At 36.5% G+C, this 26,078-nt stretch overlaps 1 long non-coding RNA gene across 1 annotated transcript in view; it reads right to left on the bottom strand.

The window, feature by feature from the left end:
• Positions 1–16,285: 16,285 nt before the first annotated feature.
• Positions 16,286–26,078, bottom strand: part of LOC149144443 (uncharacterized) — a 72,551-nt gene continuing 62,758 nt past the window's right edge. Inside the window, exon 4 of the long non-coding RNA XR_016264971.1 lies at positions 16,286–16,635. This is a non-coding gene — a long non-coding RNA (uncharacterized LOC149144443). The remainder of the gene's footprint in view (positions 16,636–26,078) is intronic.

Below are 26,078 nucleotides of genomic sequence, written 5' to 3'. Positions count from 1 at the left end.
GGAGATAAGCCAAAAATACAATTAAAAAAAAGTAGTTTTCTTCTTTTTCGTCCAAAATTCATAACTCTTATTTTATTATTTTTCCTTGGGAGACCACTCTTAGGTTGAAATTTCCTCTAATGGAAGCCAACCCTATTCCATCAAAGAGGTCTCCTAGAAAATTTATATTACTCATTTCCAAGGCTAGTAGAAGCTCTATCATTTAGCAAATTGTGGAATATTGAAGCTTAACGCCAATTTTCCCGTGAAGGTAGGTGTCTCTACCACCACTTGTACCCTCATGCCCTCAATAGACCATGAATATAGATGTCTCTACCACCACCTATGATCTTGTGCCTTTGAAAAATCGTGAAGATAGGTGTCTCTGCCACCACATGTGCCCTCGTGCCCTTGTCAGATGCTTTATAATCTTCAAAATTTTAGCGAATACTCTTGTGGCTATATATATTATATATAAAATATATTATATATTATATTATTCTCAAGGTGTATGGTAATAGTCAACATGTTTTGTTCTCATGTTGTGAATTCATTAATTAAATTGCCAAGATGAATTTCTTACTATGATCTTTAGGCTTTATGAATATATCTTGGTCAAAATTGGGTAGTATCCTATCAAGATGTTTAGAAAAACTATGTATTACTTCAAGGATTGAAATTGTGTCCTTGGCCAACCAAGGATGATTTAAATCTCCCATGTTATCCCCAAAATGAAATCTCATTTTCAATATCTTGGGAATCAATCCTATATACTTTTTATTAGATTAGTAATATCTATTATTTTCTTCCTCTCTAGAACATTCTACTTTAAATGGGCCTATAGGAAATGGAGGGATCTAATTCATAGGGTAGTGTATATTAAAGAAAAATATATCTACCATATATTTGACATTGCAAAGTAATGATCTAGCCTCTTTATGATCTCTTAGGTACTCTTCTCCTAATCTAGTGAGGGAGGAGAGGAGTGATGGGAAGCTTTCCAAGTGTCTTGGTATTAGCATGTAACTTGTTGAAATATATTTCCTTCATGAGTTAGGACTTCAAATTCATATTCATTTCCTTGTAGTCTTATATGAACATTGTGAGTTTCAAAATCTTCCATGAAAGGATTCATAGGTTTAGACTGATTTCTAGTGCTAGAAGAATTATTAAAGGGAAATAATGCACTGTGAAGCAGTTCAAGGGACCCAACCCAAAAGAGAGGCCCAATTAGACTCTCCCCTATTTGGGATAGTTGAGTATTGATTCATATTACGTGGCCTGGAAACTATTTTTGATGGGATAAATGATAAGGAAAGAATAGGAACAACAAAAAATAAACAAGATTATTCCACATTCCCTAAAACACAATTCAACAATTGATCTAAAAAGAAACAAAGTAAGAGAAAACTATTAAAAAAAATTGTAATTCAACAAATAGGGTGAGTCGAGATATAAATGATGAAAACTTATAACTCTAGATTAACTTATCACATGGGTTTATTAGATTCATATTCTAGAATAACCCTTATGTGGAATCCAAGGATTGATTTTGATTAAATGAAAATAATAAGAATACATATCTATTCTATATCGTACAAAAGAAACTATTATTAACAAAATAATCCAAGGAAAATGTATATATCTTAAGAAAAGCAATTAATATAAGAAATATAAAATTGAACCAATTTAAATTAAAAAATAAAACTATATTATTCCTAGAATAGTCCAGATAGAATTCCTCTACAGATATTGGCCAAGAAATTGGCTTATTAATATTAAGAATGGAGAAAAAATAGTTACTATAGTATACTGAAGTTCCCTTGAATGTGGAATCTCCCGACCCCTAATCCCTGGGATGAAACCCATATATATAGCATTACAAAATACCCCCCCCCCCACCCCCTTGTCAAGAATATAGGGGGTCTAATCATGAAACTAAATTTGGTTCTTAGTTTTGTCATGTAAATGTGAGGAACAACCTCAGTCTACTAGAGGAAGTCAGGTAGTTGTGCTATGCATGTTGGCCATGTGGCATCCCTAGATCCTTTAGGTAACTTACATTGCTTAGTCATGATGAATGCATATATGATGTGTCATTGATTCCTATTTCATCATGCCTCAAATGTTGAGCGTTAATCCTTAGTCCACTTCCTTGCTAAATTGTGTCCATCAATGAACTCTCACATTGTTGGTCTTTAAATGCTCTTTTCTATGTTTTCATGTTTTGGTCACCATCTTCACCTACTCTTTGTTATTATTATTATTGGACTACCACTTTCAACTTCATGATGCCAGTTACTCTCACTCATTTGGTACACCATTTTCATTTCAGCTACCTAATCTTGTTGAAGAATAATCATCATAATTCAAGCTTTGCATGAGAATATACAAGTGTAATACTATTTAGGGGTATATAGTTTTGGTAAATAAGAGATAGATTTGATTATGGTTATGGAGGTTATATATAGTTATTAATGATGGGGATAATAAGGGTACAAAGTGACAATGACAATAATTATCTGTGATAAAGGACATTGTAACCAAAATGGTTAGGGATTAAAGATGTGTTCTATAAGGGCTAGGGATTATATAAGTTACATGATTAAGAGTTTCATAGTTTTACATTATATGGCTTAGTGATCAAATCAAAGGGTTAAGGAATATCAAGGTTAAAATAAGAATGGTTATAATGGATATAATTTATAATGACTTGAGTTATAAGGATTAGTGGTATAGGGGTCAGGGGTGACAATAGTCTAGGGTTAAAGATCATTATACATAGTCTAAGGGTTTAATTACGTTATTTGTTTTAAGGATCATATTACATGTTATAAATTTAAGTGTTTAGGGTTAGAAGTGTAGTTATGTTGTATAATAATTAATGAATACAAAGGTTAATTGTTACTAATTAAGGTTATTGATGTTGTATTTCAATGGCTATAAGTGTCAAAAATTAATTTTTTGAGGCTATATGAAATGTTATAATTATAAAACCTCATAGAGGTAATAGGTAAGGGGTTATAATAGTTAAGGTTAATGGTTATATGATTTTAAGGTTGAGTTTTAGTGCTCAGTGGTTATAAGAATCACGGGTTAACAATTATTATGGATAAAGGCTATATGGGATATTATTAATATTTTTTAAAGGATATTAAATATTAATATTTCATTAGTATATATGGTTAGGTGATTAGGTGAAGAAAAAATGATGATGATGATGATGATGATGTTGACGATGATGTTGATGATGATGACGACAATGACGATGACGATGTTTATGATGACGACAATGATGATGACTTTAATGATGATTTTGATGAAAAAGATGGCGATGATGATGTTAATGAAGATGAAAAAGATGATGGAGATGATGAAAAAGATGACGATTATGGCATTAATTATGTTGATAATGATTATGATAATGATGATGACAATGACATGGATGATGATTGAAATGATGATGGTGATGAAGATAAATATGTTATTATATGGTGATGATGATTTTCATAATGATGTTGATGAAAAATAAGATGACGATGACGATGATTTGAACATGGGTTTGACATTTCATTTTGATTTGAATTGAGGTTTGTCATTTATGAACTCTATGAATTAGTCATTTGAACTTAGGTTTGTCTTTGGCCCCATTAATAGGTCACTCTATGTGGGGTCAAAGCATAATTTCCACTAATTAGTAAATAGAAACCTTAGAAATTATTAGATGAACCAAAGTTAAAATTGGAGATGATGGTATAAACCTAAATGAGTTTCTCTTCGTTTCAAGAATAATATATTTGTTGGAAATAATACTGAGAGGGGGGGTGAACCAATATTATTCAAGTCAATAATATTTTTCTTTTCATACTCAAATCTATATATGCTACTTCAATGAAGGTAACCCGCGTTTACACGCAACTGTGTTTAAGGAAACCAATGTATATCCATCAAACTTTTGATTCAGTTAATTCATCATTTTTTGATCTTTAATCTGTGCATCAGTACTTTATTAAACATTAAACAGTAACCATGTGCAATAATAATAGAATGAACCATCACACATAAGCAATACACATGAACACCAAGATTTAAGGTGGAAACCCAACATGGGTGAAAACCACATGTTGTTGTCGTCTCTGTCTTCTTTTAATAATAAGAAAATCTATTTACAACATTGTATTGGTGCAAACTCATACCAGTACGTAGGCTTCTACCTGCAAAAGGTTACTACCTTCTCTCATTCTCCAGCTTTTACTAGAAGGGAGCTACAACCCCCTAGCTCTTGTACTAGCCGATGTGTTTACTAGTACATAGGCGCCGACCTATAGAAGGCTACAACCTTCTCTCTTCCTCTGGGGACACGTTTCATAAATTTTTAGACTGGATGCTCCTAGTACACAACAATACACATGAAGGCCTTGTTTCATCCAATTTTCATACTGGACCCATTATCAACATTGAAGCTCAAAATCAATCACCACTACACTACAACCATCAAATACATTTGCATTAACCAATCATTGAAACTCAATCATAAATCTCTGAATCACCCACAACTGAATCATTGAAAGCCCATCGTCACTGAAGCAAATCACAATCAATAAATCTGAACATTCAATATACTGTCATCAAACTACAGTCACCAGAACACAGAGCAGAACCCAAAATTCTGCAACAACAGCCAGATCCAACTGTAACTTCAAATATCATATTACATAATGTATATGCTACTTAGATGTGTTGAACTAGTGTGTATACGCACTTTTATCAAAACCAATCAGCGTATATGTCTGTAAATATTAATTCATAATTTTGCAGCGATTCCAAACTTTAGTCACACCGAGATCATAACATTTACAGAACAACACATGCGTCAGTATTCAGATCTAGAATATACATGATCAAACCATATAATGATAATTCATTTCAAGCCTTAAGATCCCGATCCATCATTAGATCTTATCCCTCATCAACCGCTAAGGTTCATCCTTGGTTCAGATCAAGAAAAGCACCATAAGACAATAAGTTGCATACTAGATCTCACACTTCATCAGATATTCGATACTTGCACACTTTGGCCTAATGATTTTCTCCTCCTTATATAGTTTTAGGCCTTTCTCAATACCATGGATCAAAACCACTTAGGACCAATACCTTGGACCAAATACCTAGGGTCAATACCTCGGACCAAATACCTTGGACCAATACCATGGATCAAAATACCTTGGACCAAAAACTTAGTTTTCCAACATATACACGCTTTTCCTTCTGTGAAAGTGCATGTGTATGTATACGCTACTTGTGTTCAGTGAACCTGCGTGTATACGCAACTTGATCAAGGTGAACATGCGTATACCTCTCTTTCTTCATTCTCTATAGTCTGATCTGTAATTCTTTGTTGTTAACCTGCTACACTGTGAACTGTCATCTGAGAGAGTTGTCAATGTACATTACTTCTGAACTGATTCCTTTGAACTACCCCGTATTTTGTCACAATTGTCATGCATTCTGTCACATCTGATATCTCTTCTATAGATTCATCTAGTTACCATATACAAGTGAGTTGTTCTGCTACACGTGGGTTGCCATCAAGTACAACACATGCATCATAATGCCAACAATCTCCCCCTTTGGACTTGATGGAAACCATGTTGGTGTTAATTACCGCAAGCTATAGAAACTGTTAGAGATAACCAACAACACCAAAATACTCTCCCCCTTTGACATCAAGGGTAAAGGGCGGACCAAGATATTCTCCCCCTTTGATAACAAGGGCAAAGGTGTGACCAAAGAGAAGACTTTCATATCTGAACAGTTGAATATAAACATTGATCATGCTCTCCCTTTGAACATGCTAAATTCTCTGATTAAACTCCCCCTTTGTATATGTTGAGATGAACTATATCATCCATGCTCCCCCTGAGCACATGCAGAGTCTGCAAATATTTTCCAAAAGAATAATATGACTCTATAACTCAACTAAGTGACTTTGACCTTCCTATCACAAATGAATCATACATATATCAATCTCCCATCCAAGTGGGGATATACCAATAGTTTATACATGACAGAAATATAATTACATCATCTATCCCATGCAAAGTGGGGATACAAATTACATCATATGACCAAAAAGGACTCATCAAAAGACAAATTATTACATCATGGGTCTTTATATGACCTTTACATCGAATGATATACATGAAATTTATAATAGAGACCAAATGTCTAAACAAGACCATGATAGTCATCAACAACTATCATACACCATGTATGATATGCACCATAAGCATCTATCAACAGCATCCAAACCAACAACCTGTATATGTTCATCATTAGTTCCCAAGATATGACAGTGTAAATATCATCAACTTGTGGCAAAGTATGCTGCATATAGATATCAACTCATCCTCTTGATCTCATCAAGATCAACTTGCTTTGTTTCCTTAGTAAAAGGAGCCTTATCATAACCTTCTAAGCATATGTCATATCTCCAAGTAATAGCACAAAATCATTCACATCATATCATCTGTATGTGAAAACACCATAGTCATCATCTATGATCATAACATCATCATCAAGAACTGCATGATCTTTCCACAAGAACCTTCAATATATCAACCATGTATCGTCACTAGGGAACATCCCACATCTGATAACCATCAACCATGATAATCAACATATGTGAGTATCAACCTATCATCATAAGAATTCATCATCATTAAGTAACTGTCTTCAAATAGCTATGTCTTCATGTGACCTGCAATAACACCATTCTCTTGGCCAGCCAACAATATTTATCAATATGCAACTTAAGTAATCATCTATGTATCCAACATAATGTGTGTCCATCAATAGAAAACCATTGGCGCATGGTCATTTGTCCAACTTTCTTGATACCATCAATAGAAACAATCCTCAACGACGTGAGAACTATAGGAATCTTGAATCATAACTACACCATATGCATCTTTGAAGGCATGATGACACCAGAATAAAAGAAATGAGTGGCTTATCATCAAATAATGAAGTTGTGTACTCAAGCTTTGTACTTCTTCTTGTGCTTATGAAGATCACCATGTAAGCAACATATATGTACTATATACATCATCGAAAAGTCATCCACAATCATCCATAAATTTGATCTGAATAACTACTATGTAAACCCAATCAATACAAGTATCATCTGAGATTTCATCATGGGCAACTCATAACCGTCACATAGAAAGATGTATTATTTAACCATTTTAGCCATATAAGCATCATCATCATTGATTAGGTATCAAATATTTCTAATCATAATGCCAACAATGCTTTATTAGAATCATAACATGTTCTCCCCCTAAACCTGTTCATTGTCTTATCTGATCATTGCATATATTAGTAAGAAATATCAAGGCATCATCATCAATCAGATATACATCAAATTATCAACAAATTGTGAGGATCAAAACATTTCTAAATAACATCCACATACTGTAGTGATCTATGACAAAAAAGATAACTGATAATTGTCTGAATCATATCACATCAATTTTTCTGAGACTGTCCCACAACATTTTTCTCAAACTACATATACGTGACTTGTATTCATGAAACTTGTGTATGAGATTTAGAACATTGAGGTTTCAAACTTTCAGCTTCCCCTAAGTCTGTCATGTTTGTACACTGTGCCATGCCACATTTTTCTGACTGTACTTCCTTCTTCTTCCATATCTTCGAGTGCGATGAAAATTTTCTCTTGCATTCCTTTGCTATATGTCCAAAATTGTTACATGCATAACATCTTACATGTTTCATATTTCTTCTATAGCAGTCAATGGCTTTGTGACCAAACATATTGCAAGAAAAACAATATCCCTTAAAGTACCTGGAAGTTGATGATCTTTCTGTGTGATGGTCTTGAACCATTCTACTTCCGAATCTCGCTACAACATGTCCAAGATTATGACATATAAAACATTCAACATTATTCATTTGAGGAATTAACCGACTATCACCTCCATAGTTATGAGTAAAAGATTTTCTTTGAAGAATTTCTTTCCTTGGTTGTTGATGAGATTTACCTCTCATCTCCTTGTTGAGCATTTCAGATTTTGCATTAGAGTTCCTTGCCTCACTTTGTGAGCTAGATTCACCTTCTACAGATTCATGAAAACCAAGACCAATTTTGATGGCAGGAGACCTTTGACTACTGAGAATATCATCCAAAATCTTAGAACTATCTTGAAATTGTAAAAGCTTATCCTTTTCTCCTAATTTACCTTTTAGGATATTTACCTCAACTTGATATTTCTCTTCCTTTTCAAGATATTGTTTCTTCATGATTTCTTTAGCTTTTCTTCCTTGTTCCATCTGTTGCCTTAATTCAAGAACTTCTTTTTCTTGTTCTTCAAGAGCTTGGAGTAGTTCTTCATTCTGTTTATTTGATTTTTCAATATCTTCTTTTAGAGAGAGGATCTTAGATTCAAGGCTTTCATAGTAACTGGATCTATCTTTGAGTTTCTTGATTGTTGTGCTCCTTTTATTTACTTCATTTCTTAATGATGTCACTTCATCCTGCAGCTTTTGACATTGATCTTCCTTTTCCTTGTTTCCTTCCTCTAGTTGAGCTTTTAGTTTGGTAGCTTCTTCTTTGAAGGCACACTCCCTTTTGTCCAATAGATCTTGTTGATCTCTAATTTTGTCTATGAGCCTTTTAAATTCTGCCTCTATTTGATATCTTTCTCTCTCACCCATAAGAGAAAATTCAGTTGTTTCGCTATCACTTTCATCATCTTCAAATGGACAGAGAAATGTATCACCAGAGGATAACAAGTTCATACCTGATAGTTCTTTTGTTTGTTCATCTTCATTCTGAGGTGATTCTAAATCTGAAGAGTTGCTTCCACATAATCCCCAATCGACTCTCCCACTGTCATAGTTCCTTTGAGATGTCTTCTTCTTCTGAGGTGCTTTTAGCTTCTTTCCCATTGTTCTACGGATCTCCTTCAAGCGATCAAGCTTTTACCAAAGGACCTGCTTTGATACCAATTGTTGGAAATAATACTGAGAGGGGGGTTGAATTAGTATTAGTCAAGTCAATAATCTTTTTATTTTCATACTCAAATTTATATACGATACTTCAATGAAGGTAACCCGCGTGTACACGCAACTGTGTTTAAGGAAACCAACGTATATCTAACAAACTTATGATTAAGTTAATTCATCATATGTTGATCTTTAATCTGTGCATCAGTACTTTATTAAACATTAAACAGTAACCATGTGCAGTTAATAACAGAATGAACCATCACACATAAGAAACACACATGAACACCAAGATTTAAGGTGGAAACCCAATGTGGGTGAAAACCACCTGTTGTTGTCGTCTCTGTCTTCTTTTAATAATAAGAAAATCTATTTACAACATTGTACTGGTGCAGACTCATACCAGTACGCAGGCTTCTACCTGCAGAAGGTTACTACCTTCTCTCATTCTCCAGCTTCTATTGGAAGGGAGCTACAACCCCCTAGCTCTTGTACTAGCCGATATGTTTACTAGTACATAGGCACCAACCTACAGAAGGCTACAACCTTCTCTCTTCCTCCAGGGACCACGTTTCATAAATTTTCAGACTGGATGCTCCTGGTACACAACAATACACATGAAGGCCTCATTTCATCCAATTTTCATACTGGACCCATTATCAACATTAAAGCTCAAAATCAATCACCACTGCACTACAACCATCAAATACATCTGCATTAACCAATCATTGAAACTCAATCATAAAACTTCGAATCACCCACAACTGAATCACTAAAAGACCATCATCACTGAAGCAAATCACAATCAATCAATTTGAACATTCAATATACTGTCATCAAACTACAGTCACCAGAACACAGAGGAGAACCCAAAATTCTGCAACAACAGCCAGATCCAACTGTAACTTCAAATATCATATTACATAATGTATACGCTACTTAGATGTGTTCAACTAGCGTGTATACGTGATTTTATCAAAGCCAACCAACGTATATGTCTGTAAATATTAATTCATAATTTTGCAGCTATTCAAGACTTCAGTCACACAAAGATCATAACATTTACAGAACAACACATTTGTCAGTATTCAGTTCTAGACTATACATGATCAAACCATATAATGATAATTCATTTCAAGCCTTAAGATCCTGATCCATCATTAGATCTTATCCCTCATCAACCGCTAAGGTTCATCCTTGGTTCAGATCAAGCAAAGCACCATAAGACAATAACCTACATACTAGATCTCACACTTCATCAGATATTCGATACTTGCACACTTTGGCCTAATGATCTTCTCCTCCTTATATAGTTTTAGGTCTTTCTCAATACCATGGATCAAAACCTCTTAGGACCAATACCTTGGACCAAATACCTAGGGTCAATACCTCGGACCAAATACCTTGGACCAATACCATGGATCAAAATACCTTGGACCAAATACCTCGAACCAAAAACTTAGTTTTCCAACATATACATTCTTTTCCTTCTGTGAAAGTGCATGTGTACGTATACGCTACTTGTGTTCAGTGAACCTGCGTGTATATGCAGCTTGGTCAAGGTGAACCTGCGTATACCTCTCTTTCTTCATTCTCTGTAGTCTGATTTGTAATTCTTTGTTGTTAACCTACTACACTGTGAACTATCATCTGAGAGAGTTGCCATTGTACATTACTTCTAAACTGATCCTTTGAACTGCCCTGCATTTTGTCGCAACTGTCATGCATTTTGTCACATATCATATCTCTTCTGTAGATTCATCTAGTTACCATATACAAGTGAGTTTTTTTGCTACACGTGGGTTGCCATCAAGTACAACATATGCATCATAATGCCAACAATATTCTCTACTGAACAAGGCCAACCACGTGAAGGTAGAAGCTCATATGGACCCTCCCCCCCTTCACATCACTCTCAATTCCCCAATGCTCAATCTATCTACTATAACATATTTGAAAGAAACACATTAACAATCAAAATAAAAACTAGCTAGAAATAAAAATTTAAGGTGGATGAAAGAGAAAAAGCCAACTGAAAACATATAAATACATACCTCGTACATTTCAACATTTTGATATCATTAATATTCTTCCTCATACAACTCATAATATGTATCATCCAGTTTAGAATTCATGTTCAAATGATTCACCATATCAACATCATCATAATTGTCTATATCGTTATTCGGAGCATGTTCTTATACATTTGGTTCGACTTCTTCAAGTTCTTTTTCTGACACAACATCAATATCATCTAGTTCATCCAAATTAACTTTGTCTCGATTAACATATCCTTGAACTTCTTCGACCTATTCATATGAAACATGAACCCCCTACTCCTCTACATAATCGTCTTCTTAAATTTCATATTCCTTCACTACATTATACTTTATTGGCCTTCCTCTTGGATCATATCTAACAACATATGAAAAACCCTCTTTACCTAGAACCTCAACATAAAATACCTATTCACATTGGTTTGGAAGAACATGGAGCTTTTATCCTAGCTCAACATTCCTTGTATCAACCATGGTAAATACTTTAGCATGCTCAATAAAAGTTCTATCAGGGTCACGTTTATGTATTCATAGCCTGAAACATTTGACATAGAACACAACTAATTTGAAAGATTTAAAGTCACACTCAAGTATATCATGCAGATACCCATAGTGTCGATTGTTATAGATTTCTAGATGTCAGTCACCTCTAGAGGCAACATTGATAACATGAAATACTACATTTATCCCACTATCGGAAGTTTTCATCTTTTCATCCAACCTTGTGAGGTGAGATTTGTGACCATCGCACCACATTTTGTTGTGGTGTTTTAACTACAATATGTTATACACATAAAAAATGCATTGTCAATTGATAAGCATATTCATACTTGGAAAATTTGCACATTAAGAAAAAAACATGTCAAATGCATCAATATAATTGTAAAAAAAAATTAGTATGGGTGAATATGGTTGCCTAAGAATCTTTTAAACCATAAGCTAAATCAATTTCCTTTTGTATAAGATTTTTATCTCCACTACGTTTAGATTCTTTGACCAATGTAGACACAACATACCATGATAACCTACCATTATTATATTTTTTTCATCATTCAATCCATACCTTCAGCCAATCAAGATTGTCTGCAATGTATAAATGTATTGTGTCCCACCCTTGACCGGTTGTATTAAAATAAAATAATTCACACATATATATAATCAGTTACCATGTTATACCTTCATAATAATGGATTATGTAGGGACACTAGAAATTAAATAAGTACGATATACATAAAAACAAAAAAAAAAACAAAATGTAGTATAAATCTCCACTATCTACTTACATCTCAGTTTCCTCATTCTACATTTCCCCAATAGGTGGTCCCCTTAAAATTTGTTCATGGAGTTGACATCCCAAATGTGATCCAATATATTAACACTTTTTCTTATTGTAGGACTATATTGATGAATATAAACCATGTTTTGATATACCATATATCCCTCTACCATAGAACCCTCAGGACATGCTCTTTGTCTCACCAAAGCTTTCAGTGATTTCAAGTACCTCTCAATCATCCGCATTTATCTTGTGTGTACAGGTCCACACTTCTCAATCTCCTTGACTTGGTGTATGGGGTAGTGTTATTTTCCATTGAAAAATGTCGGAGGTAGATACTTTTTCATTTCACACATTAGACAAGGAATTTGTTTCCTTCAATACTTTATATATTCTTTATTGATTTATTTATATGACAATCATATACAAAAGAATCAAGAAAATCACAGGTATCAACAAAAAATTATATAGTACATGATGACAAGTAAAACACATGCAATCAAATATAAGTTGTACAATAAATTATTGAAAAAAATACACTTTGCACATGAAATCTCCACTTACCTCATGTATTTGTCAAGATCATATATAACTTGTTTGACATTGTTGTCAAATTTTTCTGGGAGGGATAGAGGTAGAACATATTGTAACAAAAATAATGATCAAACATTATTTATTCCCAAATTAGTAGAAAAAAAACACTAACAAGATGTTTCACCAATGTACAAATATATACACCAAAATAATTACCTTAATGAACATATGTCATGTTGAATGTTGTAACTAGGTTTGCTCTACATAATGACATGTAATTATGATTTTATGTAAAGAGATGTAAATAAGAAAAATGAAAATTATTATATTAACTTCCTTCATGGGTTTCATGAGCAAGGAGTTTGTTTTTTAGTCAAGACTCCCATTGAGAATCTTTAGGATTTATTTGTCATCTAGTCAAAATATAAGATTCATTTTCATGTAAATGAAGTCATGTTACACTATGTAAAAGGTCATCTTGTCTATGTAAAGTATCCTCCAAATAAATTTTCACTAAACCTCTTCAAGTCGGCCTACAAACATTAAAGAAGCTACTAGAACAAGTCGTCCTACATCTAGTTTTCAAGTCATCCTAAAGACCTAGAGAAGAAAGGTATAAGTAGGGGAAATCGGCCTCCATTCTAAGCATCAAGTTCAAACTCAATTCTAGCAAAGAAGTGCAGAAGGAACTGCGGAAAAGGAGGTAGAAAGAAAGGTTTTTCTCTAAGGTAAAAGGACACTCTTGTAGGGTATTAAATGAAGAATCTTTTGGGGAAAAACGAAATAGAATCTTCTGGAGAAATGAAGTAGATTCTTCTGGGACAACAAAGTAGATTCTTTTGGGGAAACAGTATCTTCTGGAGCAGCGAAGAAGGAATCTTCTAGAAGGCAGTGAATAGGTTTCTTTTGGGATAACGAAGGAAGGAATTCTTAGAGACCAAGTTTCTCTAGAAGACCTAGAGGTCGAGTTTCTCTAGAAGACCTAGAGACCGAGATTCTCTACGACAACTGTGAAGGTGCAACATAAGAAGTAGAGGCCGAGTTTCTCTAGAAGGAGCAAGAGAAGGAAGGACAAGGAAGACTAGGTTAGTGACAAGGTTCTTGAAGAGGATACTAGTGTCAACGGTTAGTGTCATGGTCTTGGTACTTATCAATTGAAGATCTAGAAGAATAATTTAGCGGGTTTTCCTCTCTAGAGGTGAGAGGTTTTGGCCCTGGCTAGAGAAGCCTATATTTTGTGTTACTTGTCTTTATTTTGATCATTGTCCTGATGAAAAAGAACTCTAATAAGATAACAAAGTAAAATATCATAAGTCAAAGAAGAACAAGCATATCACAAGAAATTATCAAGCAGAGAAATTGTTAACATTGAATTCCCTAGATTCTCAACATGTCAATCACGAGTTTTTATCCCACCTAATTATCCTTTATTGGTTAGGATATTCTTTATGTTTGAATAAAATCTAGTTGGAAATTTAATTTTTTCAATAACCTCTTTAACATCCTTTCTTTGTTTCTCTGTCAATAACCATGGAAGGGTTCTTATATTTTGGTCATTTCCATCACTATTTGAATGAATTGCACTTTGCATTTCATAATTGATCTCCTTAATGTAATTACAAATCTTAAATTTTTTTTCTTTATCTCTCCTTCCATCTAAGATTCATCATAAGGTCTCTATTACATTCTTCTTGATGTGCATTGTATCAAACAAATGAACAATTTCTAGGTGCTTATAGTAGGGGAGTCTATTAAATTACTCGAGATAACTTTTCATTCCTTGTGGAAGTGCCCTGTTATTAATTACTTGATGACCTACAAGGTGAATCATAGTTAAATATATTATAACAACAACATAACCTGTCAATTAGTACAATGAAGAGAAATATAATTCATACATATCATGTACAAAATATCAAAATATAAATATAAAATAATCCAAACATATTATGTATATTGATACATAAAAATACAAAATAATCCAAACATATCATGTATATTGATACATAGACAATCCAATTCATACCTTGAGAGACTATTATATTGCAACTTCCATGCACGAGGTGTCATTCTTCATGGTCTTAATCTAGTCTCTCCTTTCCCATTGAAAATATGTTTTTTCGATATTTTGGTACCTATGGTTCTTAGAAAGGAAGTGCTTATACTCATCAAACACCCCCTTTCCTAAGCTTAGTGAACGAAGAGATTTAATATTGGGAACACAAACTGGACAAGAAAATTTACCCTTTGTTTGAAGACCTACAAGAGATGGAATAATTTTTATATCAATTATTTTAAGTATGTATAATGAAGGGACTATTTTAAAAATGTACATGAAATTAACTTCATAAAATTAAACATTATTAAAGTGTAGGGTAACGTTATAACATATCACATAAATGTGTTAGCCTTGGGGCATCATGAATTGTCCATAAAAGCATTACATGGAATTCAATTTCCCTTTGTGCATATATTGGTCTAGATATATCACACATAATGACATTGTTCCATAACTCCACTAACTCATCAATAAGAGGCTCGATATATACATTCATAACTTTGACCTGGTAATTACCTAATTGATTGAACATACCTTACATAATTACTACATATATGAGTAAATAAAAAATATATAAGAAAAAAATGAACATATATGAGTAAACAAATTAATACCTGGAACAATCATTATCAACATTATGTGCTCCCTCTTTATTAAATTCCAGGGATTAATGTTAATGTTGATAACAAAAATAGGTCACACTAAGTAGATATGAACTCTCCAAATGGATTGACATCTTTAGTTTCTAATGAAAGACTAAGGTTACGAGGTTTTGTTTTAAAATTTGGCCACATTTCATCTGTATTCCTAAATGCAGATCCATTTGTAGGCATTCAAAGAACACCATCTTCACTTCTATTTGTTGCATGGTAATCCATAAGTTGTGTTATGTTTTTGTAGCTAAACAATTTTCACGACATGGAATTATGGGAATATAATGAAGAACCTTACGCGGCATATTTTGTGTTACTTTCTCGGTTTGATATATACTCTCCTCACATTTTGGGAAATTTTCTTTCGACATGTGTTGTTTATAATAGAGAATATCATCATTAGGACATGCATGAATAGCTTGATACTACATTCCAATATATTTCATAATGGCATGTAAATCTCGGTACGTGTGAGGTAAAACATTTGATGGTGGTAAAAGAAATTCACCTAAGAATTTACAACATAAAAAAAACAGTAGTATTGGTTAATGTACTAAACAAGCAAACAAATGTTACAAATTAATTAAATTATGATCAACATACTAATTACATTAAAAACAAAGGAAAAAATTATTGTTTTATCATGTATATAGTACTAATTAATGTCACAAAATATATTACATACCTTAGGAGTTGTGTCACACATGTGTTTGACAAACCATTCACCACCTTTAAGTTGACTAGCAACAATACAACAGAGAGAAGAGATGTTTTTTAGCCTTCATAAAGAGGTTCAATTTCCCTCTCAAGTATAATTTTATCAAAAGCACAACCATCATACTAGTTGCCATCATCATCCATTCCAACATTATTAAATGTCTCTTGGATCAATCTGTTTGTCCCATGTTCTTCAATTATGTTATTAGTATCATTATATTCTTCCATTGGATCATTAGCTTGATCCTCAATATTTGTTCCATGTTCTTGAATAGGCGCTTGTATTACAACCACCTCTTCCTCATCGAGCAATGCCCTAGGGGGGCAATACTATACAATTACAATCAATAAAGTAATATTAGTATATATAGAAAATATTTAAACGTTGATATAAATGTTTACAAATATAATATAGGAAAACAAAAACAACTAATTAGGTGAGAACGAGAAACAAAGACAACAAATCAATGATGATGCTTGTGCAATTTATCAAGATATTTAAGAGTATGTTGAAAAAATCTAGGAAAGATGTTACTTTTCTTGACATGTAGGAAGAGAGACACTTTCTGAGATATATAGTCACAATCATAATAAAAAACATATTGATCTTATTTTTCATTCATCATTATAATGTCATACTCTTTCTTGATTTCACTTAGAGACCAGAAGTTTTAAGAGGATCGATGAACAACCATGAGCTTGGGTGAAAGCAAGAAACAAATACGAAAAATCAATGTGATCGTGAATCTTGTACAATTTAGCAAGATGTTTAAGGTTATACTGAAAAAATTTAGGAACAATCACCTGAAAATCATCAAACCCTTTCCATTCCATCACATTTACAAAAGTACTCAAAGTACAAGACTCAACCAATCATACCAACGAATCCAAGAAATACCAATTAAGTTCAAGAAGGAAAACCTCAAGGTAAATACTACAATATTGTTCATAATGGCTTCCATAAGACAAGAGAATGAGAGGGGAAAGGACACAAAATGTATTTTATCCCTAGATCCTCTCAAATCTTCGATTATGACAAGTGGAGGGTGGATCTTATATTATCTTTTTTAATCATTTTTTAATTAAAAAAATTATTTCTAAAGAGGATGTGGACTTTTAATCTTATATGAAAGGTATTCTCACAATGAAAGTTACTACTAAAATTAGTTGGTGGCTAGATGGGTCTAGGAATGTACAAGAGGAAGATAAGTCTTTCTTATTCTTTATTGTTTGGTCTTGTGTTTGTCTCTAATTATTCTTTCTATACCCTTTTATTCCTAATTTCCTATTTTTTGCATCATTGCTCCTAAATAGGTAGGTCTCATATTGTCTAGGTTAGCTTATCAAAATCAAGGCAACAATGTGTTTGTTGATCTAACTTATTAGTTGCATTTTATTTTGTATTTTCATCATATGTTTTCACTTATAAACTTTGAAATCAATAACCTATGTAAGAAAATTAGATAGGATCCCCTTTTTCTTTAGGCAAGTGGTAGGGAACCCACTAAAGACATTTTTCATAGGAAACCCTTTTTTACTAAGGCACGACGTCAATCTCTCCTTCTACACAAAATGGGGTATTCTTTCTTTTTTACTACTTAGTTGAATATTTGACCAAAATGTCAAAAACTCACTCCTTTGTACTTAGTGGTAAGTGAATGTTATAGAATAAAAGCATTGTGCCTACTTCAAAGGACATTCAAAATTGAATGTTATACGACCTTGCATGAGTGATAATAAGTAAGATAAATTTGGAAAAAATAACCATTAATGATTTATCAAACATTTCATTAATATACCCTTTTCCTAGAACTATTATAGCTTTGATATTACTTCAAGTTTTCTCACAATTTACAACAAATGAGACCCTTTACTTATCACAAAAAGAGACTTTATATAGATAATTATTCACTCTTATATATCACTTGGGGTTAAAAAGTTCATTGTCACCGAAAACATTTTGAAACACCAATTGCAAGGCTTGTGTCCCATACTTTTTTCCTTAAAAATGAGAGATAGTCTCTTTTATGAGTGAAATACATTGTGGTTAGAAACATAAGATTTAATATTGATTGTGGTTTATAAATTTAAACTTTTTCATAAACCCCCTAAACATACATTAACTCCCTAAAACCTTAACCCCATTCCCCAAGCCCTTAAACACCTAAGCCATAAGCCCTTAACCCGTAACCCCTAATCCAGTAAATAATAACCCCTTATCCCTAAGCCCATAAACTAATTAACCCCTAACTTGGCCTAACTCCTTAATTGACCCTAACCGTAATAATAAAATAATATTTCTCCACATATAGATGAAAACATAGATCAAATATCTCCCAAAAGAATATAAACATTTACAATACAATTTACAATACAAAGACATGCAATCTAAAATACAATATACATATAAACGTTTACAAAAACAATTTACAATACGAAGACATATAATGAATAAATTACTAATGGATAATATTCATGCTTGCCTTCAACGTGTCCATAGTCTCTACAATGCCTTTTAGTTGTTTTTATTAGAAGTCTCCTTATCTCCAAGCCCTTGCATCTTTTACAAGGTAAATAACATTTTTTATCCTCTGAAGCCCTTGATGCCGATCCCAAGTCTCCTTAGCCTCCTTGAGGAAAGTTATGTGACATTTTTCCTCACCAAACTTTGAGTGATGATTTTCTTCAAAAATTGACCTTAAAATAGACCTACAACCTTTCAAAACAATCCTATTGGTGCTTCCTACTATGTCGAAGTTTATATATATTTTTTCCACTGGAAAATTCCGTAATATTTCATTAATATGAAAGATTACATATGTAGATGCTTATCGCATATGCCATGTTCACTGATACATCTGTACATTTTACAAAAATTGCATGATTGTGCTGTTCGGTTATACCGCTCAGATTAATACTATGTAGGCTGTTAAAAGTTTTAATGCCTTTTGGCATCCTTCAGTCTGTTACAAAAAAGGACTATACAAAAAACTGTCATATATAGTGCTGCTGTCATACTCCTGAATAATTAAGTAGCATGTAGACCTGCTGTAGGATATCCCGGGTCTATATATTGGCGATGGTAAATTTTTTGTTCCTGTTGGTCCAGAATCTCTGTGATCTCCCAATGTCCTTGTTCCATCAGCGCGGCCTCCTTGGACAGTTTATCAGCATCCTTGTTATGTTCCATGTAGATGTGTGAAACAGTGATATGGTTAAAAGCCTCTTTGAGTTGTATAACTTCAACAAGAATGATGCTGAGTGTGTGCATGTGACATGTAGAAATATCATTGAACCAATTTATGATAATCTGTGAATCCCCATATATGTTGATGCTAGTGCAGTGATGGCTTAATGCAAAGTGTAGAAGGTGGCGCAGAGTAATAAGCTCAGCGAAGTTGTTTGTTCCAGCACCCAATCCCGCTTTAATGTTGTAGGAGTGTTTATCAGTTAAGTGCAGAATGAAACCACCCCCACAGCTTTGTACATTTGCTGCTCCATCAAAATATGCCCAAGGGGTACCCTGGTCAATGATGGGGGGAGGATTTGGCCAGCGGATTTTTGGGGGAGGCGGATCCGGAAGCTCTTTGAATGCAGAGATAATGCCAGCCTCGATAAGAGGCCAGTGGATGGCCTTCTCTTCGAAGATCAAATGGTTCCTTGCTTTCCAAATGGACCAGTTTACTATAATGGGCAAGTTTGCAGCCTTCGAACCCTTGTGTCTTTTGTCCCATTCTATCCAAGCGTTGATTAGATCAGTACCACTCCATTCCCCAGTATAGTGTATAAATGGTTTTATATTATTCCATACAAGTTGTACAGTACTACATCGCAGGAATAGGTGCTCTGTAGATTCAGTATCAGCTTTGCACAGGGCACATCTCGTCGGTCCATGTTGAGCTCGGTGCATAAGATGATCTCCCGTGGGGATTCTGTTCCTGAGGACGCACCAAGTAAAGAGCTTTGATCGAGGCGAGGCTGATAGTTTCCAAATATTCTGCCACCAACTGTCTAAAACTTCAGGTTTCTTCTGCTTAATTAACTGGATGTATCCTTCCTTAGGAGTGTATATCCCGCTATCAGCCTGGTGCCAGACAAGTTCATCTGATCCCTCAATTATTCTAATGTGGGATTCCATCAGGGCCGCACAATATTCGCGCCAAGCTGTATGCCATCTTTGCAGGAGGTTTAGTTGAGTAGCTGTCTTCCAAGCCTGATGGAATATATCTGATTGCTCTTGATCCGCTATCTGTTCAATCACCTTGATGCCATGAGCTGTAAGGAATTCCACCAGAGCTTGTGGAAGCAGATGTCTGCCACCACTGCCACTCCAAGGGTCTATTCCAATACGTGCTTTGTCTCCTCTCTTTATTCGCCATACTATGTTGTTCCTGATAAGCGATAGAGAGTATAGGAGAGCTTTCCAAATAGAAGATATGCCAGATTTGTTCCATGTTGGGAGTCTGGCCCATTCCATAATGTTGAGGGGCCATATGTATTTGTGGTAGGTGATGTTGGTCCATAAGCTATGGGATGTCAGCAGGGCCCAGCCCATTTTGGCTGTCAGGGCGCTTGCAAATGTGGGTAGATCCTTCAAACCCCAGCCACCCCATTTCTTGGGCAGGGCAATCTTGTTCCAACCAATCCAAGCGAAGGTGCACTTTTCTTTATTGCCAGCCCATAAGTATCTGTTACAAAGTTGCTGAAGCTTTGATAGGATATTTCGAGGGATCCAGGCGAGAGCCATCCAGAAGACCGGCGTTGCTTCCAGAACAGATTTGATCAAGGTTAATCTGCCTGCTCTGGATAGATATCTATAACACCAGCAGGATATCCTTTTTTCCACTTTTGTAACCAGCCAAACCCAGTCCGCAATCTTTTGGGTAGTGGGTTTTAGCTAGTAACCAAGGTATTTTAACCCCCTGTCCAGCGGTTGAGTGGTATATGGAAAGGCTTGGCTTGTTGTGTAAGATTCATTGACTGTGGTGCCAACCAATGTAATAGTGGAATTCGACCGGTTGACCTCCATCCCTGTGGCATGAGCAAATAGCTTTAAGATCCTGTTGAAAGTAGAGGTATCCTGAATGTTGTCGTCTAGAAGGATAAGAACATCATCTACGAACAGGAGATGTGTAAGGAAACACTCATCTGATATTTTAAGGCCCTTGATAGTTCCTTCCCTTTTTGCTGAGATAATCAGGCGGCTTAGAGCTTCCATTACCATGAGGAATAGGAGAGGTGATAGAGGGCAGCCTTGACGCAGCCCTCTCTCTGAGTGGAAGAAATGTGAGGCAGCTCCATTAATCAGAATGCTATAAGTAGGGGATGTAATGCATGCCATAATCCAATTGATGAGAGGGAGGGGAAAGCCCAAATGGATGAGGATCATCTTAATAAAGAGCCAGCTGACTCGGTCAAAAGCCTTGGAGAGGTCGATCTTGAGGAGGATACATTTGAGGCGCTTGGTCCATATGGAGTGTATAGCTTCCTGGGCAGATCCAATGGCTTCGTGGATCTGTCTGTCTTCCAAAAAAGCGAATTGCTGAGGAGCAATATGCTTAGACAGAATGGGCCTGATCCGGTTGGCAATGATTTTAGAGATGATTTTGTAGAGGACATTACACAATGAGATAGGGCGGAAATCGTCAAAGGATGATGGGGAGTCCGATTTGGGAATGAGGGCAATGAAGGTGGAGTTTATAGCATGATAGAGCTGGCCCGATATTCTACTCTCCTCAACCACCTTCAGGATATCTCCTCCAATGATGTCGAAGAAGGCAATATAAAACTCAATGGTCCATCCGTCAGGGCCAGGACTCTTTTCCTTCTGAAACCACTTGATAGTACTTTCCAATTCTTCCATAGTGACAGGGTCAGTGAGTGCGCCAATGTCCTCATCATTTACAAATCTGGGGAAATGAGAGGCCACGTTGATGATTTCAGCCAGATTTGTTCCAGCAGGACTTTTGAATAGCCCTCTGAAATGAGCCGTGCCGAGTTGTGAGAGTTTGTTAAAGGTGTCCGCCAATCCTCCTCCCGGGAGGGGGAGGTTCCAAATGGTATTTGCCACTCTCCTTCCTTTAGCGAAATTATGGAAGAATCTTGAATTCTCATCCCCAGCTTTAAGCCACATTGCCCTACTCCGCAGTCTGAGCGATTCCTCCCTGAGCTTGAGAATATTAAGCTTTTGATTCTCCAAATCTACCAGGCGGGCCTTATCCTCCATGGATCCGAATCCCAGATTTCTCTCATCCAAAAGGGTTTTAAGTTCTTCTTCCACCATATTGAGTTGTTCATCCTCTCTTATCTTCTTTGCTTTGGCCCACTCGATCACAATGTGTTTGAGCTCAGTCAAATTTTTGACAAAACCCCTTGCCATCGAGGATTCTCCATCGATGGGATGAGCTTTCCAGAAGTCTGTGACTAATTTGGAGAAGCTTTGATCCAGAAGCCAGAGGTGATTAAACTTGAAAGGGGCTTTTGGCTTTGGAAGAGGGCCCATGATTTCCATTAAGATTGGGGAGTGATCCGATATGCCCCCGGATCCTACCCATTGTTTGTAATGGTGTAGCTGATGGATCAGAGGACCTTTCAGCAGAAATCGATCAAGTCTGCGAGCCAGTGCCGCTGTCCCAACCCTTCTGTTTCTCCACGTTGGTAGAGGATTCTGCATAGGGATGTCAATGAAATCATATTGCTCCAAAATACTTCTCATGAAATCTGTGATGGAGTCTACCTGCGCCATAGAGCCCCATGACTCCCGGAACCCCAAAGAAAAATTCAGGTCACCCCCCAGAATGATGCGATCCAGAGACATCAGGCTTCTGCTGAGGAGCTGTCTCCAAAAGCTTTCCCTCTGTTGGCATGGACCATATGTGTTGACGATGCGGAGAGTAAGACCCAGATCCATTGAGAAGATGTCAACCCCCATAAAACCAAGTCCTCCCCAGGAAGAGTCCAATCTGATGGTTTTTGGGTTGTATCCAATCGCCAATCCACCCGATCTACCATTGGCATCCATGGCTATGAAGTTCCATCTAGACGATATGTTGCTCAGGGAAAGGGAGATGGACTCAGCAGAGCCTAGGGTTTCTTGTAGGAGAATGACATCAGGGAATTCGACCTCAAAAATTCGTTTAAGGGCTAGTTTTTTGGGGGGGCTAGCCAGACCCCTGCAATTAAAGGAGAGGCACTTCATGGGGGACCCCTCTTCGGGGGGATTGTTGCTCTAAGGACCCCGTCAATGGTGGATTTTCACCCTGATGCGACTTCAGCTCCAGCGCGTCTGATAGCTTTATTGAGATCAGATTTCCTTCCCCTTTTGGATGATGATCCTGCACCCAAAGGGACAATACCCAGCCCTATCTGAGGTTCAGAGGATTCCGGATGAGAGGACCAAGGTCGAAGGGAATATGGGTAGGGGGGGATTTTCCTGGTAGATGGATCAGAGGGAGGCAACGAAGAGAGAGACAAGCAGGGTGGAGCAGTGGAAGGGACCAATGGAGGCGGGGGGATAATGCAATGCACCAGGGAACATGTTAATGAATTAACAAATTCTGATGATTGATCAATTGAGATAGAGGGAGAGATAAGATTTGTACGCGAGGCATGTGCGGCTGCTGCAGCTGCCCGAGCCCAAGTCATAGGAGGCGAGGGCGTGTCCTTCTTGTTCAGCTCTGGATTCTCCTGGACGCCTTGAGATACCGCGAATCCATGCAACGGTTGAGGAATGTATGGAGAGGTCCCTCTGGATGCTATGGGGGAGATCTTTGGAGAGCTATCCGAACATTTGACCAATAGGAAATCCTTGTAGAGGTGACCTACTTGGTGGCACCGGTTACAACGGAAAGGGACTCCTTCATAATCCAGTATCTGAATACGCCTGTGCTTTCCCCATTGCAATGTAATTTTTTCCTCCAATCCCTCTCGGGTATCCAGGTGTACCAGAATTCGGGCCACCGTTCTCTTCCGAGTATCGATATAGGATCGATCATGATCCAAATATGTCCCCAATGCGTTTCCGATTTTGGTGAAAGCTTCTTCGCTCCAGTATTGTAAAGGAAGCCCCGGTAGATGCACCCACAGAGGCCCTGCTGCGATTTGTTCGTGTTCAGGATCAAATAGCGGGCTCCATCGCTTTAATAGCACAAGTGTCGTTTCAATATGCCAATATCTTTCAAGTACTGCATTCGTGTGCCCTTCATTTGCAAAGTGGAGGGAGAACCACCCTCGTGGGAGAACCTGAACCTCCGGCATCTATGTGAGCAGGGCTCCCCAAATTTCTTTCACCCAGCGCATCAGTCTTTCCGCCGTGAAGGTACGCCCCCGCACATGTCCGACCAACGCTGTGCGCGCTATAGCCATAGTTTCCTCAAAATCCGTAGGGTTGTCGAAGGTTACGGTGATGTCTTTCGTTGTTGCCCTAACACACTTTGATTTCCGCTTCTTGGAGCGAGGCGCAGATGGATGGTCAACTAGCGGATTTGAGTCCCCGGACAGCGGCAAGGGTTTTGAGGGTTTAACGTTTATAACCGGAGTGCCGAAGCATCCTGATGGTTTTGCCCCATTATCCGGGAGAGGTTTAGGCGCATTCTCCCTCAGATCCGCTTGAGCAGTAGGTGAATCGGGCAGCGGTGATGATATCGGATCGAAGGCCAAGGTATCAGGCGATAGGGAGGAGAGGAGTAAAGCTGTGCCAGGTGAGAGAGGCGGTGCCTCCAGGCCGATAGACGAAGAAGAAGGATCCGGCAAGGTGACCACCGGCAAGCAATCCTGTGCGCGAGGTGCTTCAGATGTCGGTGGAACGAAACCCGGGGTTGCTAAATTAGGGTTATGGAAAATTAACTGTCCTTCTAACGGATCCTCGGAATAATCCACGAGGTCCGTTTCCCGTTGACGCTCCATACCGGTCAGAGACTGCAGCCTTCCGTCGTCGAGGTCGATCTGTCGGCAGATCTGAACCCTATCTTCCGGTTCCCGCTCCAACCTGTGGTCCTGCAGCTGCGGTCTGCGGCTACCCTAAACCCTCGCGGTCGCGATTAACGAAAGCCGTCAGAGCCATCCCCCCTAAGGGTTTGCAATTTTGTTGTCGAAGTTTATATATATATATAAAGTTAAATTATATAATTTTATATTAATAAATATAATTTTTATATTAAATTAATATATATTAATAATATTATATATAATTATAATATTAATCTTATATTTATTATAATTAGTTAAACTCAACATAAAGTGGTCCCAAATTAGACGTTGTCCAACAGAAAGAAGTCATTAATGGTGGAAATGGCAGGTATACAACGATTCCCTGACATCTGTTTTATATTGGACCAAACGTCGGATATTTGACAGTAAAGGAACTCCCGTCGGATACTCGATAGTGAAGGAACTCTTGTCGGATATTCGACGACTGTCGGGATTTTAAAAAACAAAAAACAAAAAATACATTTAACTTCCAATAGTTTTTCCGATTTTATCCCTTTCGTCAGATTTTGTCGTCGTATTTTCCGCCCATGTGTATTAGTGTTCATTTTTTATTTTTAGTTAAATTTCCAACAAGTGTATTTTATTCTTTTTTTTTATGGAAAGAAATCAACCTCCCTCTCATCCTGAGGGCTTCAGTGAGGTTGTTGGTACCAGGGCAACCCACAAGCATACTCACTTAATAGTTCACAAGGCTCGAAGCCAATACAACAATATTCACAGGCACATAACCATTGCAAAATAATTATCAAGCCATTATAACTCATCATGTCACTAGCAGGGACTTG

Source organism: Pinus tabuliformis, chromosome X (assembly GCF_031772625.1).
Source record: "Pinus tabuliformis cultivar Carrire ecotype Pingquan chromosome X, CPIR1, whole genome shotgun sequence".
In the NCBI taxonomy this organism is placed as follows: domain Eukaryota; kingdom Viridiplantae; phylum Streptophyta; class Pinopsida; order Pinales; family Pinaceae; genus Pinus; species Pinus tabuliformis.
Note: the sequence above shows the minus strand (reverse complement) of the source record. Positions and strands in the feature narration are given on the sequence as shown.